Source organism: Hyperolius riggenbachi, chromosome 4 (assembly GCF_040937935.1).
Source record: "Hyperolius riggenbachi isolate aHypRig1 chromosome 4, aHypRig1.pri, whole genome shotgun sequence".
Lineage (NCBI taxonomy): Eukaryota > Metazoa > Chordata > Amphibia > Anura > Hyperoliidae > Hyperolius > Hyperolius riggenbachi.
The window spans coordinates 5,928,688-5,941,963 of NC_090649.1; the positions used below are offsets into that span (position 1 = coordinate 5,928,688).

At 47.5% G+C, this 13,276-nt stretch overlaps 1 long non-coding RNA gene across 1 annotated transcript in view; it reads right to left on the bottom strand.

The window, feature by feature from the left end:
• Nucleotides 1-3,923: 3,923 nt before the first annotated feature.
• The window catches only part of LOC137570296 (uncharacterized), a 72,488-nt gene continuing 63,135 nt past the window's right edge, over nt 3,924-13,276 (bottom strand). Inside the window, exons 2-3 of the long non-coding RNA XR_011030995.1 lie at nt 12,501-12,710; nt 3,924-4,107 (exon numbers count right to left, since the gene is read on the bottom strand). This is a non-coding gene — a long non-coding RNA (uncharacterized lncRNA). The remainder of the gene's footprint in view (nt 4,108-12,500; nt 12,711-13,276) is intronic.

Consider the following 13,276-nt stretch of genomic DNA (forward strand, 5'->3'; position numbering starts at 1 on the left):
CCCACCCTTTAGATTGTAAGCCTCTGGCAGGGCCCTCCTCCCTAGTGTTTCCAGCTTTATTATGCAATCTGACAATCACCCCTCTTGTGGACTAGAACAGTCTCTATTTTGACCTATGACACTGTATTATCAAATCATTTGCATGATCTTGTTTTGTTGTGAGTTTCTGAATGTTCTACCTGTATGTTAACCCTTTTATCTATTGTGCAGCGCTGCGTAATATGTTGGCACTTTATAAATACAATAAATAATAATAATTATCCTGAATAAACTAAAAAATGAAGGCTAGAACCTTTCAGGAATATTAATAAAAACAATCATTGGGACAGTTAGGCACCCCCCCCCATTTGGAATGATTAGACAGCACCCAACAATTTCCACCACGCATTGTAGTCGCTGTGTACCTCCCCCCCCCCCACTCACCAGTCACACCCCCATGGCCGGGAGCGCTCTGCGCCTGCATAGTAATACTGCGCAGGCACAGAACTCTCCTAGCAATGGGAGCGGAATGAGGTGTACGCACATGGCTGGTCCAAGCATGCACAGTAAGCCCTGACTCTTGAAGTTACAGAGAGCCATAGCGGAGGATGCAGGAGGCAGAGGAGGACAGTAAGGGAGTGATCAGGCTGAAGGGGGCTGGAGGGAGCCCCAGATATGTAGGAATTTTTCCTTTTGATTAATATCAGGTTTCCTTGAAATAATTTATGCTCTCCTTCAGATCAACTCTCTATACAGATATCAGAAAATTATCTGAGCAGTCATACAAAACCAGCAATTACTAACATTATAGTTACGCATATAGAACATAACTTTGCTGACCACACAGACGCACACAATGAACTTGTGGACACCCACAAAGAGTTTGTCACGGAAGTCAAGTGGCTAAAAGAGAAGATTGTGGATTCCGATGATCAGAATCGCTACCATAATGTGAAAATGGGAGTCAGTATCTGCAGACGGGCACAGAAAATACGTACGTAATATTGTGAATGCCACCTAGCCTAATGCTCCGGTGCATGAACTAGTTATAGATCGGGCACACAGATTGCCTGAACCTACCTTACCAGAAAAGATCACCTGCAATGTTATTATCCAATGACATTTTTATCATTTTAAATATGCCTGTATCTCTGCAACAAGAAAAGGTCAGACATTCTCAACTCCCATCCAGGACCTCCCTCTCTGGCAATCTCTCACCAATGACCGTGCAAACCAGGCTTTCTTTCACCACAAATTACAGCAGCTCTCAGAGACAAGCAGGTCTCATGCAAGTGGGGCTTCCCACCAAACTAACAAGGTCCTTATCAATAAAACCTTGACAGAGGGAAATGACCTGCTGAAACAGTGGGGCATCTCCACAGCTGATGTGAACAACAGGAAATCTTCACCCCCAGATGGAATGGTCGGAGTACTCTGCAAGCAAGGGCCAAACAATCTGAGGTTCTCCAGAGTTACTTGGCACATTTCTTTCTTTTGTATGGCATTACCAACGGTATTCCCCCCATTGTGGCACTATTTCCCCGGGGCTACCTTACCTAGAGAAGTCTGAGCCAATTCTCACAATGTTACAACCTTGCATAGCGCTCAATTGTTTTTTTTAACATACTGTCTGTTTCTGCTTTTTATACAGGGTGCCAGTGGTGGGTCGAAATTTTGCATCAAAATTTGCAATCACGCATTTTAATGCGAAATTTCAAAGAAAATCACAATTAATTTTGTATGTAATAGTAATATATCATAATTCTGCATAATGTTTTGTGTAATTTTCACAAAATTTTGCATAATTATTTGCCAACTTTTGCGGCTAATAGAATAACCCCCATACATGCTATTGTTGCCAAAATTGCTACATATGTAAAGAAGAATGGTGGGTACAAGTCAAAAAAGAAATTTTGTAAAAGACCTTCTAGGTTTTTTTTAGAAAATTGATTTTAAAAATGCAAAGAAAAATCATTTTTCAGAGTTTCAAAAAACATTTTTTCTTTGCATTTTTAAAATCAATTTTCTCAAAAACTACAAGGTCTTTTTAGAAAAAAATTTTTTTTATTTGTACCGACTAATCTCCTTAACATATGTAACTGTAATGATCTGAGGTAGATTTCCAGAGTCGGCACACGCCGTGTGAGCTGAGCAGAGGAAAATCCCCACAATCATGGAAGCAGAGTACCCAGTAGATAGATGTATATATATATATGTGGAGAGGAATTCCAACCAGCAGGTGGTGCTGTGGAGTACAGAGAAGTCTCTGCACATCCACAGATGTCAGGATGGAATTGCACGACTTGAGACAGAAACAAGACAGCAAGACAGAAGAGAACTGGAACAGAAAGAGACTATGTGAATGTCTACCAATCTAGTCGCCGCCCAGCGACGGTAGACACTTCACATCAGAACAGGCCAGAGTGAGAACACCAATCGCAGGAGAGGTGATTGTAACAGAGACACAAGACTGAGTAAAGACAGAACGCAGGTGTAGTAAGAAAGACACAGCAAACAATTACAATCAGAACGCCAAGGAAAATAACAATCGCACTAGCTAAACGCGGTCGCCGCATGAGAAGCGCAACAGCGACAAAACACGTTAATGGCGCGGTCTCCGCATGATAAGCAGAGACAAAAACGCGCCAACCCTGACTAACAAATTAACACAGAAAACACAAATAACCAAATAACAGAAACGCTTGCTAATCGGTAGCCTTACCTCAGGCAACAGCAAGCGTTTGCTCCGGACAAACAGACAACAGGAACAAGTCAGATAGGATCCACTACTCTTCCGCAAGAGCGAGTGCGATCCGTACAAAGGAACAGGACTGAAAGGATCCACTGCTCTTCCGCAAGAGCAAGTGCGATCCGCACAACAAGACAGACAGAAGGAGTAACCAGTAGCAACCGTAGCTGAGGTTATACTCCAAGATTAAGACTAGAAAGATCCACCGCCTCTAATGCTAGGGCGAATGCGATCTATGTTCAGGACAGAACGATTCACTACCACCAACTGCTGGCGACAGTGCAATCGCAAGGACAAGACAAGACAGAATAGGCAATACAAATAATGTACAATACTAGCACACTAATAGGAATGCCGAATGCAATCCTCAATATTAACTTCACTAGAATGTCGAGAATATGATCCAAACAGACTGAGGCTCCAGGTAGACTAACAAACAGTAACCTGATGACGAGCAAGGAATTCTGGGAGGAAGTGACATTTATACTCAAAACCCTCCAAGGAAGCCAGCAAGCAATTTGCATGACAAGTGGATGCAAATCCATCCACAGCAGCGAGCTGACAGAAAAGGCCTGTTTCCCCCGGACTTGCATTATGCAAGCTGCATAAGAAGCTATCCAAATGTCCAGGGAAACAAGGCCAGCAGAGCAGATCGTGACAGTAACATTTGGTGTCCATAGCATGTAGTATGTAGTATGTATTTGCTATTCACTGCCAAAGTCGACACGAAATTATGCAAAAATTACGCAACATTTTATGCGAAATTACGAATGTCCATACAGAATCAATTACATTTACAAATCGTAATTACGTATAGGCATAATTGCGAAAATGTATGCAAAATTTTGCGTAATTGTAATGAGCTGATTATGATCATTACTACTGGATGCAGTATATCTCTCCATTATCATCAGGCCACATTGACCGTGTTATTTAGGTGGGATGGATTTCCTGCCTGTTAATTCCAGCACTGACATTGGATATAGTATATGTTCTCTTCAATGCTAATTTACTACTGACTATCACACTCCTCTTTTGTCACACAGCTTAATATGGCCGGTCTATATCCGAGAGCCATCAACTCTTACATGATGTTCTATTTAAACAGGAAACTCATCCACCAAGGTAGATGGTCCAAATACTTCCTGGCCCAGAACATCCCTGAGAATAAAGAAAACACAAACCATGACTATGCTGATAGCAATTATAGTTTATTATCATATTGATTGCATAGAATTTCTCTGCCAACCAGGGCTTGATGCTGTTTCAGTCAATCCTTCAGTTCAGAGTCAACCAATCCTTCAGTGCAGGGTCATCCAATCCTTCAGTTCATGGTTAGTTCCTGGACATCACACACCTTCCCCTTCAGAAATCGTTCTCTGTGGACAAGGGACAATTATAAGACTGATGATTGTTTATATCACAGGCCCCCGTTATTAAACAAGCAAATACTGGATAGAAAGGTAAACGTGGCATATCTCAGGGAATATTAGTACTGATGCACATCTCATTTCCTGTTAATTCCAACAAAGAACACTGACAAGTGTTTTATGATAGCCTACAACAATAAGCAGTGGTGTAGCAATACGCAATGCAAAGGTTGTGACCACACCAGAGTCTCTGGACCAAGGCAATGCTCATGCATGTTAGTCGTGGACAAAACCACAAACTATACACCCTCCACACACCCCTCCTCTACAGTATGTGCTAGGAAACAACAAATGTGCAGGGTATGTGGAGGAGGACAGTGGGTACAGGAGGAAAATAATTCAAAAAGATCTTATAGTTTTTGAGAAAATTTATATAAAAGTTCTCGTTTTGAGTGTGGGAAAGGTTTCAACGGACGCTGATTTTAGTAATTAATAGCAAAGCCCCCTTACCTCCTAGAAATGCCAGATTTGCAGGATGTGTTAAGAAGGGCAGAAAATAAGAGGAATTTTTTTTTTTTTGAAAAAAGACATTATAGTTTTTGAGAAAATCAATGTTAAAGTTAGATGAAAAAAGTAGTAAAGTCAAGGCTCTAAAATGACCCTCAATGTATCTACATGTATAGAAATGCATTTTTATTTATTCTGTACTAGCTGGTCGCCCGGCGTTGCCCGGGTATGTAATTGGCTAGTGTTAGCTCCGCCCACTTTTTTTAATCCTAACACACAATTACTCAATGATGACCTAGTTTGTGAGCTTTGCGGTCTTTGGCATCAATAATTGGCATTGAAATGAAATAAATCTAATTGGCTGTGGCTCCACTCCATTGAAAATCAATAGGTGAATTTTGATTGGCTTTTGTAGGCTCCACCCACTTTTCTGAATATTAATCCCAGTCACCCAGTGACCAACTGTGCAAAGTTTAAGAACCCTACCATTGACAGACAGTGTAAGAATGGCTGCAGTTTACATTCTGGCTGTGAAATTTGTATTTTTCTCCACCCACTGATGTCCTAATGTTTCCAGGATATGTATTTGGCTGCTGTTGGCTGTGGCCACTTTTTCTAACCCTAACACACAATTGTCAATAGTCAATGACCAAATTTGTGAGATTTGTGGTCTTTGGCATGAATAATTTTCATTGAAATGAAACACATCTGATTCGCTGTTTGTGGCTCCACCCCTTTTCTAAATATTTAACCCCAGTCACCCAGTTATCAACTGTACCAGGTTTGAGGCTTGTGCCATTAACAGTGCAAAAATGGCAGCAATTAAATATTTGCCTTGAAAATCAATAGGTGAATTGTGATTGTTTTTTGTAGGCTCCACCCACTTTTCTGAATATTAATCCCAGTCACCCAGTGACCAACTGTGCAAAGTTTTAGAACCCTACAATTAATTGTGTAAGAATGGCTGCAGTTTACATTTTCCCAGTTAAATTTGTGTTTGTCTCCACCCACTGATGACTCGGCATTGCCCAGGTATGTATTTGGCTGGTGCTGGCTCCGCCCACTTTTTCTAACCCTAACACAAAATTACTTAATGACCAAGTTTGTGAGCTTTGCGGTCTTTGGCATCAATAATTTGCATTGAAATAAAATAAATCTGAATGGCTGTGGCTCCACCTGAATTTGAACTCCAATCACCCAATGGCCAAGTGTACCAGTTATAGGTGATTAACAGTGCAAGAGGCTTGTGTCATTAACAGTGCAAGAATGGCATCAATTAAATATTCCCCTTAAAGATGAATAGGTGGATTTTGATTGGCTTTTGTAGGCTCCACCCACTTTTCTGAATATTAATCCCAGTCACCCAGTGACCAACTGTGCAAAGTTTGAGAACACTACCATTAACAGTGTAAGAATTGCTGCAGTTTACATTTTCCCAGTGAAATTTGTATTTGTCTCCGCCCACTTATGACCCGGCGTTGCCCGCTTATGTATTTGGCTGGTGTTGGCTGTGCCCACTTTCCTAACCCTAACACACAATTAATCAATTACTCAATTACCAAGTTTGTGAGCTTTGCGGTGTTTGGCAACAGTAATTTACATTGGAATGAAACAAATCTGATTGGCTATTTGTGGCTCCACCCCCTTTCTGAAATTGAACCCTAGTCACCCAATGATCAACTATACCAGGTTTGAGGCTTGTGCCATTAACAGTGCAAGAATGGCAGAAATATAAATATTCCCCTTGAAAATCAATAGGTGAATTTTGATTGGCTTTTATAGGCTCCACCCACTTTTCTGAATAATAATCCTAGTCACCCAACGCCCAACTGTGCAAAGTTTGAGAACCCTACCATTAACAGTGTAAGAAAAACAAAAGTTTGCTTTCTTTAAACAGAAAGAATTTGCGATAATTCAGGTTGGAGTGAGCTTGAGACGTCTCCCAGTGCATCACTGCTGAATATATGCAAATTAACGATTGTTACCCTTAGTTGCTAAACACACCTCCAGTGTAACAGTGTAAGAATGGCTGCAGGTTACATTTTCCAGTGAAATTTGTATTTGTCTCCGCCCCCATTTTGGTTATGGGAATAAAAAGTATCCTATACTTTATTCCAGGTAATGTACTATGTGTGTGCCAAATTTCATTCAAATCCGTTCAGCCATTTTTGCGTGATCGAGTAACAAACATCCAAACATCCAAACATCCGAACATCCAAACATCCAAACTGTCCCATTTATTATATTAGTAGGATATATGTTCAGAGTGTGGGAAATATATAAAAATGGACTCCCACATGCCACCATGAACACCACACACACACACACTGTACACGCACACTGTACACACACACACACACACACACACACACACACACACACACACACACACACACACACACACACACACACACACACACACACACACACTGTACACGCACACACACACACACACACACACACTGTACACACACACACACACTGTACACACACTGTACACACACACACACACACACACACACACTGTACACACACACACACACACACACACACACTGTACACACACACACACACACACACACACACTGTACACACACACACACACACACACACTGTACACACACTGTACACACACACACACACACACACACACACACACTGTACACACACACACACACACACATTTCTCGGACGTAAGGGGGCTTTGCTATTAACATTTTCCACACTTTGAACAAAAACTTTAAAACCAATTTTCTCAAAAACTATAATGTCCTTTTGAAAAAAAAATATATATTTTACCCTCATTGTCCTCCTCCACACACCCTGCAAGTGTGGTGTATCTATCATGTAAGGGGGCTTTGCTATTAACCACTAAATTCAGTGGCCAATGACTTCAGTTCAATGTAAAAAATGTGAATGCAAAATTTTTACAAAAAGATTTGCGTTAAATGTGAATGGAAACAGCCCACGTTCCCCAGGAAATGTCCACAGGTGAGCTGTTCGGGCCGTCTCTCCCGGTTATCCCTGCAGCACAAGTCTCATTTTACATAACTTTCCAATATGTAGTCCACAATATAGGCTTGATTCACAAAGCTGTGAAAACTTTTATCACGGTCGCGCTAGCGTTATAGCGCGCATAGCGTTTCTAAATTTACATGCAAAATTGTGTCCGTTTTCACACGAAAACGCTAATTTTTGTGCAAAAATGGTTGCAAGAAGGTGTGGCTACAGACAGGGGGCACTGTGACTGGAATGAGGGTGATGTGGCTACAGACAGGGAGCACTGTGGCTGGAATAAGATGTGGCTAAAGGCAGGGGGCACTGTGGCTGGAATGAGGGTGATGTGGCTACAGACAGGAGGCACTGTGGCTGGAATGAGGGTGATGTGGCTACAGACAGGGGGCACTGTGGCTGGAATGAGGGGGGGGGGTGGCTACAGACAGAGGGCACTGTGGCTGGAATGAGGTTGATGTGGCTACAGACAGGGGGCACTGTGGCTGGAATAAGATGTGGCTACAGACAGGGGGCACTGTGGCTGGAATGAGGGGGGGGGGTGGCTACAGACAGGGGGCACTGTGGCTGGAATGAGGTTGATGTGGCTACAGACAGGGGGCACTGTGGCTGGAATAAGATGTGGCTACAGACAGGGGGCACTGTGGCTGGAATGAGGGTGATGTGGCTACGGACAGGGGGCACTGTGGCTGGAATAAGTTGTGGCTACAGACAGGGGGACTGTGGCTGGAATGAGGGGGATGTGGCTACAGACAGGGGGCACTGTGGCTGGAATTAGGGTGATGTGGCTACAGACAGGGGGCACTGTGGCTGGAATGAGGGGGATGTGGCTACAGACAGGGGGCACTGTGGCTGGAATGAGGGGGATGTGGCTACAGACAGGGGGCACTGTGGCTGGAATTAGGGTGATGTGGCTACAGACAGGGGGCACTGTGGCTGGAATGAGAGTGATGTGGCTACAGACAGGGGGCACTGTGGCTGGAATAAGATGTGGCTAAAGGCAGGGGGCACTGTGGCTGGAATGAGGGTGATGTGGCTACAGACAGGGGGCACTGTGACTGGAATTAGGGTGATGTGGCTACAGACTGGGGGCACTGTGGCTGGAATGAGGGTGATGTGACTACAGACAGGGGGCACTGTGGCTGGAATAAGATGTGGCTACAGACAGGGGGCACTGTGGCTGGAATGAGGGTGATGTGGCTACAGACAGGGGGCACTGTGACTGGAATTAGGGTGATGTGGCTACAGACTGGGGGCACTGTGGCTGGAATGAGGGTGATGTGACTACAGACAGGGGGCACTGTGGCTGGAATGAGGGGGGTGTGGCTACAGACAGGGTACACTGTGGCTGGAATGAGGGTGATGTGGCTACAGACAGGGTACACTGTGGCTGGAATAAGGGGGGGGGGGGTGGCTACAGACAGGGGGCACTGTGGCTGGAATGAGGGTGATGTGGCTACAGACAGGGGGCACTGTGGCTGGAATGAGGGTGATGTGGCTACAGACAGGGGGCACTGTGGCTGGAATGAGGGTGTTGTGGCTAGAGACAGGGGGCACTGTGGCTGGAATGATGGTGTTGTGGCTACAGACAGGGGGCACTGTGGCTGGAATGAGGGTAATGCGGCTACAGACAGGGGGCACTGTGAATGGAATGAGGGTGTGTGGCTAAAGACAGGGGGCACTGTGGCTGGAATGTGGGTGATGTGGCTACAGAAAGGGGGCACTGTGGCTGGAATGGAAGTTATGTGGCTACAGACAGGGGGTACTGTGGCTGGAATGAGGGTGATGTGGCTACAGACAGGGGGCACTGTGGCTGAAATGAGGGTGATGTGGCTACAGACAGGGGGCACTGTGACTGGAATGAGGGTGATGTGGCTACAGACAGGGGGCACTGTGGCCGGAATGAGGGTGATGTGGCTACAGACAGGGGGCACTGTGGCTGGAATGAGGATGATGTCACTCCAGACAGGGGTCACTGTGGCTGGAATGAGTGTGATGTGGCTACAGACAGGGGGCACTGTGGCTGGAATGAGGGTGATGTGGCTACAGACAGGGGGCACTGTGGCTGGAATGAGGGTGATGTGGCTACAGACAGGGGGCTCTGTGGCTGAAATGAGGGGGATGTTGCTACAGACAGGGGCACTATGGCTGGAATGAAGGTTATGTGGCTACAGACAGGGGGCACTGTGGCAGGAATGAGGGTGTTGTGGCTACAGACAGGGGGCACTGTGGCTGGAATGAAGGTTATGTGGCTACAGACAGGGGGCACTGTGGCTGGAATGAGGGTAATGTGGCTACAGACAGGGGGCACTGTGGCTGGAATGAGGGAGGTGTGGCTACAGACAGGGGGCACTGTGGCTGGAATGAGGGGTGTGTGGCTACAGACAGGGGGCACTGTGGCTGGAATGAGGAAGGTGTGGCTACAGACAGGGGGCACTGTGGCTGGAATGTGGGTGATGTGGCTACAGACAGGGGGCACTGTGGCTGGAATGAGGGTGGTGTGGCTACAGACAGGGGGCACTGTGGCTGGAATGAGGGTGATGTGACTACAGACAGGGGGCACTGTGGCTGGAATGAGGGTGATGTGGCTACAGACAGGGGGCACTGTGACTGAAATGAGGGTGATGTGGCTACAGACAGGGGGCACTGTGGCTGGAATGAGGGTGATGTGGCTACAGACAGGGGGCACTGTGGCTGGAATGAGGGTGATGTGGCTACAGACAGGGGGCACTGTGGCTGGAATGAGGGTGATGTGGCTACAGACAGGGGGCACTGTGGCTGGAATGAGGGTGGTGTGGCTACAGACAGGGGGCACTGTGGCTGGAATGAGGGTGATGTGGCTACAGACAGGGGGCACTGTGGCTGGAATGAGGGTGATGTGGCTACAGACAGGGGGCACTGTGGCTGGAATGAGGGTGATGTGGCTACAGACAGGGGGCACTGTGGCTGGAATGAGGGTGATGTGGCTACAGACAGGGGGCACTGTGGCTGGAATGAGGGTGGTGTGGCTACAGACAGGGGGCACTGTGGCTGGAATGAGGGTGATGTGACTACAGACAGGGGGCACTGTGGCTGGAATGAGGGGTGATGTGGCTACAGACAGGGGGCACTGTGGCTGGAATGAGGGTGATGTGGCTACAGACAGGGGGCACTGTGGCTGGAATGAGGGTGAAGTGGCTACAGACAGGGGGCACTGTGGCTGGAATGAGGGTGATGTGGCTACAGACAGGGGACACTGTGGCTGGAATGAGGGTGATGTGGCTACAGACAGGGGGCACTGTGGCTGGAATGAGGGTGATGTGACTACAGACAGGGGGCACTGTGGCTGGAATGAGGGTGATGTGGCTACAGACACGGGGCACTGTGGCTGGAATGAGGGTGATGTGGCTACAGACAGGGGGCACTGTGGCTGGAATGAGGGTGATGTGGCTACAGACAGGGGGCACTGTGGCTGGAATGAGGGTGATGTGGCTACAGACAGGGGGCACTGTGGCTGGAATGAGGGTGATGTGGCTACAGATAGGGGGCACTGTGGCTGGAATGAGGGTGATGTGGCTACAGACAGGGGGCACTGTGGCTGGAATGAGGGTGATGTGGCTACAGACAGGGGGCACTGTGGCTGGAATGAGGGTGATGTGGCTACAGACAGGGGGCACTGTGGCTGGAATGAGGGTGATGTGGCTACAGACAGGGGGCACTGTGGCTGGAATGAGGGTGATGTGGCTACAGACACGGGGCACTGTGGCTGGAATGAGGGTGATGTGGCTACAGACAGGGGGCACTGTGGCTGGAATGAGGGTGATGTGGCTACAGACAGGGGGCACTGTGGCTGGAATGAGGGTGATGTGGCTACAGACAGGGGGCACTGTGGCTGGAATGAGGGTGATGTGGCTACAGATAGGGGGCACTGTGGCTGGAATGAGGGTGATGTGGCTACAGACAGGGGGCACTGTGGCTGGAATGAGGGTGATGTGGCTACAGACAGGGGGCACTGTGGCTGGAATGAGGGTGATGTGGCTACAGACAGGGGGCACTGTGGCTGGAATGAGGGTGATGTGGCTACAGACAGGGGGCACTGTGGCTGGAATGAGGGTGATGTGGCTACAGACAGGGGGCACTGTGGCTGGAATGAGGGTGATGTGGCTACAGACAGGGGGCACTGTGGCTGGAATGAGGGGATGTGGCTACAGACAGAGGCCACTGTGGCTGGAATGGGGGTGATGTGGCTACAGACAGGGGGCACTGTGGCTGGAATGAGGGGGATGTGGCTACAGACAGGGGGCACTGTGGCTGGAATGAGGGGGATGTGGCTACAGATAGGGGGCACTGTGGCTGGAATGAGGGTGATGTGGCTACAGACAGGGGGCACTGTGGCTGGAATGAGGGTGATGTGGCTACAGACAGGGGGCACTGTGGCTGGAATGAGGGTGATGTGGCTACAGACAGGGGGCACTGTGGCTGGAATGAGGGAGGTGTGGCTACAGACAGGGGGCAGTGTGGCTGGAATGAGGGTGATGTGGCTACAGACAGGGGGCACTGTGGCTGGAATGAGGGTGATGTGGCTACAGACAGGGGGCACTGTGGCTGGAATGAGGGTGATGTGGCTACAGACAGGGGGCACTGTGGCTGGAATGAGGGGATGTGGCTACAGACAGAGGCCACTGTGGCTGGAATGAGGGTGATGTGACTACAGACAGGGGGCACTGTGGCTGGAATGAGGGTGATGTGGCTACAGACAGGGGGCACTGTGGCTGGAATGAGGGTGATGTGGCTACAGACAGGGGGCACTGTGGCTGGAATGAGGTAAATTATTTCAGAATACATTCATCTACAATATATCAATCACAGGCATATTTAGTGAACTTGGGGTTTTCAAGTCTTACCGTGACTTTTACAAATTGGCCCCGGCACATCGGGTGGAGTTTCTTTTCCAGGGAATCTGTTGCCCGCAGAGTCCACACACCAGCAATATCCAGTGCTCCCCCAGCATTGTCGGGGTGTGAAGACACCTTTTTTATCACACTCAGGAATATATTTTCCCAACACATTTTGCTTCATGGCATCCTGACGTCTCTTCTGGCATATTGTCTGTCCTGGGATTGTGTAGAGAGAGGAGAGGGCAAGAACTGAATAGTTTATAGTAATTCTTTGTATGCCATAGTTAGACGTAATCGAAATATTGTGTGTGTGTGTGTGTGTGTACAGTCTGTGTATACCGTGTATGTGGTGTGTGTGTACAGTGTGTGTATACCATGTATGTGATGTGTGTGTGTGCAGTGTGTGTGTGTGTGTGCAGTGTGTGTGTGTACAGTGTGTGTATACCATGTATGTGGTGTGTGTGTACAGTGTGTGTGTGTGTGTGTGTGTGTGTGTGTGTGTGTACAGTGTGGTGTGTGTGTGTGTGTGTGTACAGTGTGTACAGTGTGTGTGTGTGTGTGTGTGTGTGTGTACAGTGTGTGTGTGTGTGTACAGTGTGTGTGTGTGTGTGTGTGTGTGTGTGTGTGTGTGTGTGTGTGTGTGTGTGTGTGTACAGTCTGTTTGTGTGTGTGTGTGTACAGTGTGCGTGTGTACAGTGTGTTTGTGTGTGTGTGTGTGTGTGTACAGTGTGTGTGTGGTGTGTACAGTGTGTGTGTGTGTGTGTGTGTGTGTGTGTGTGTGT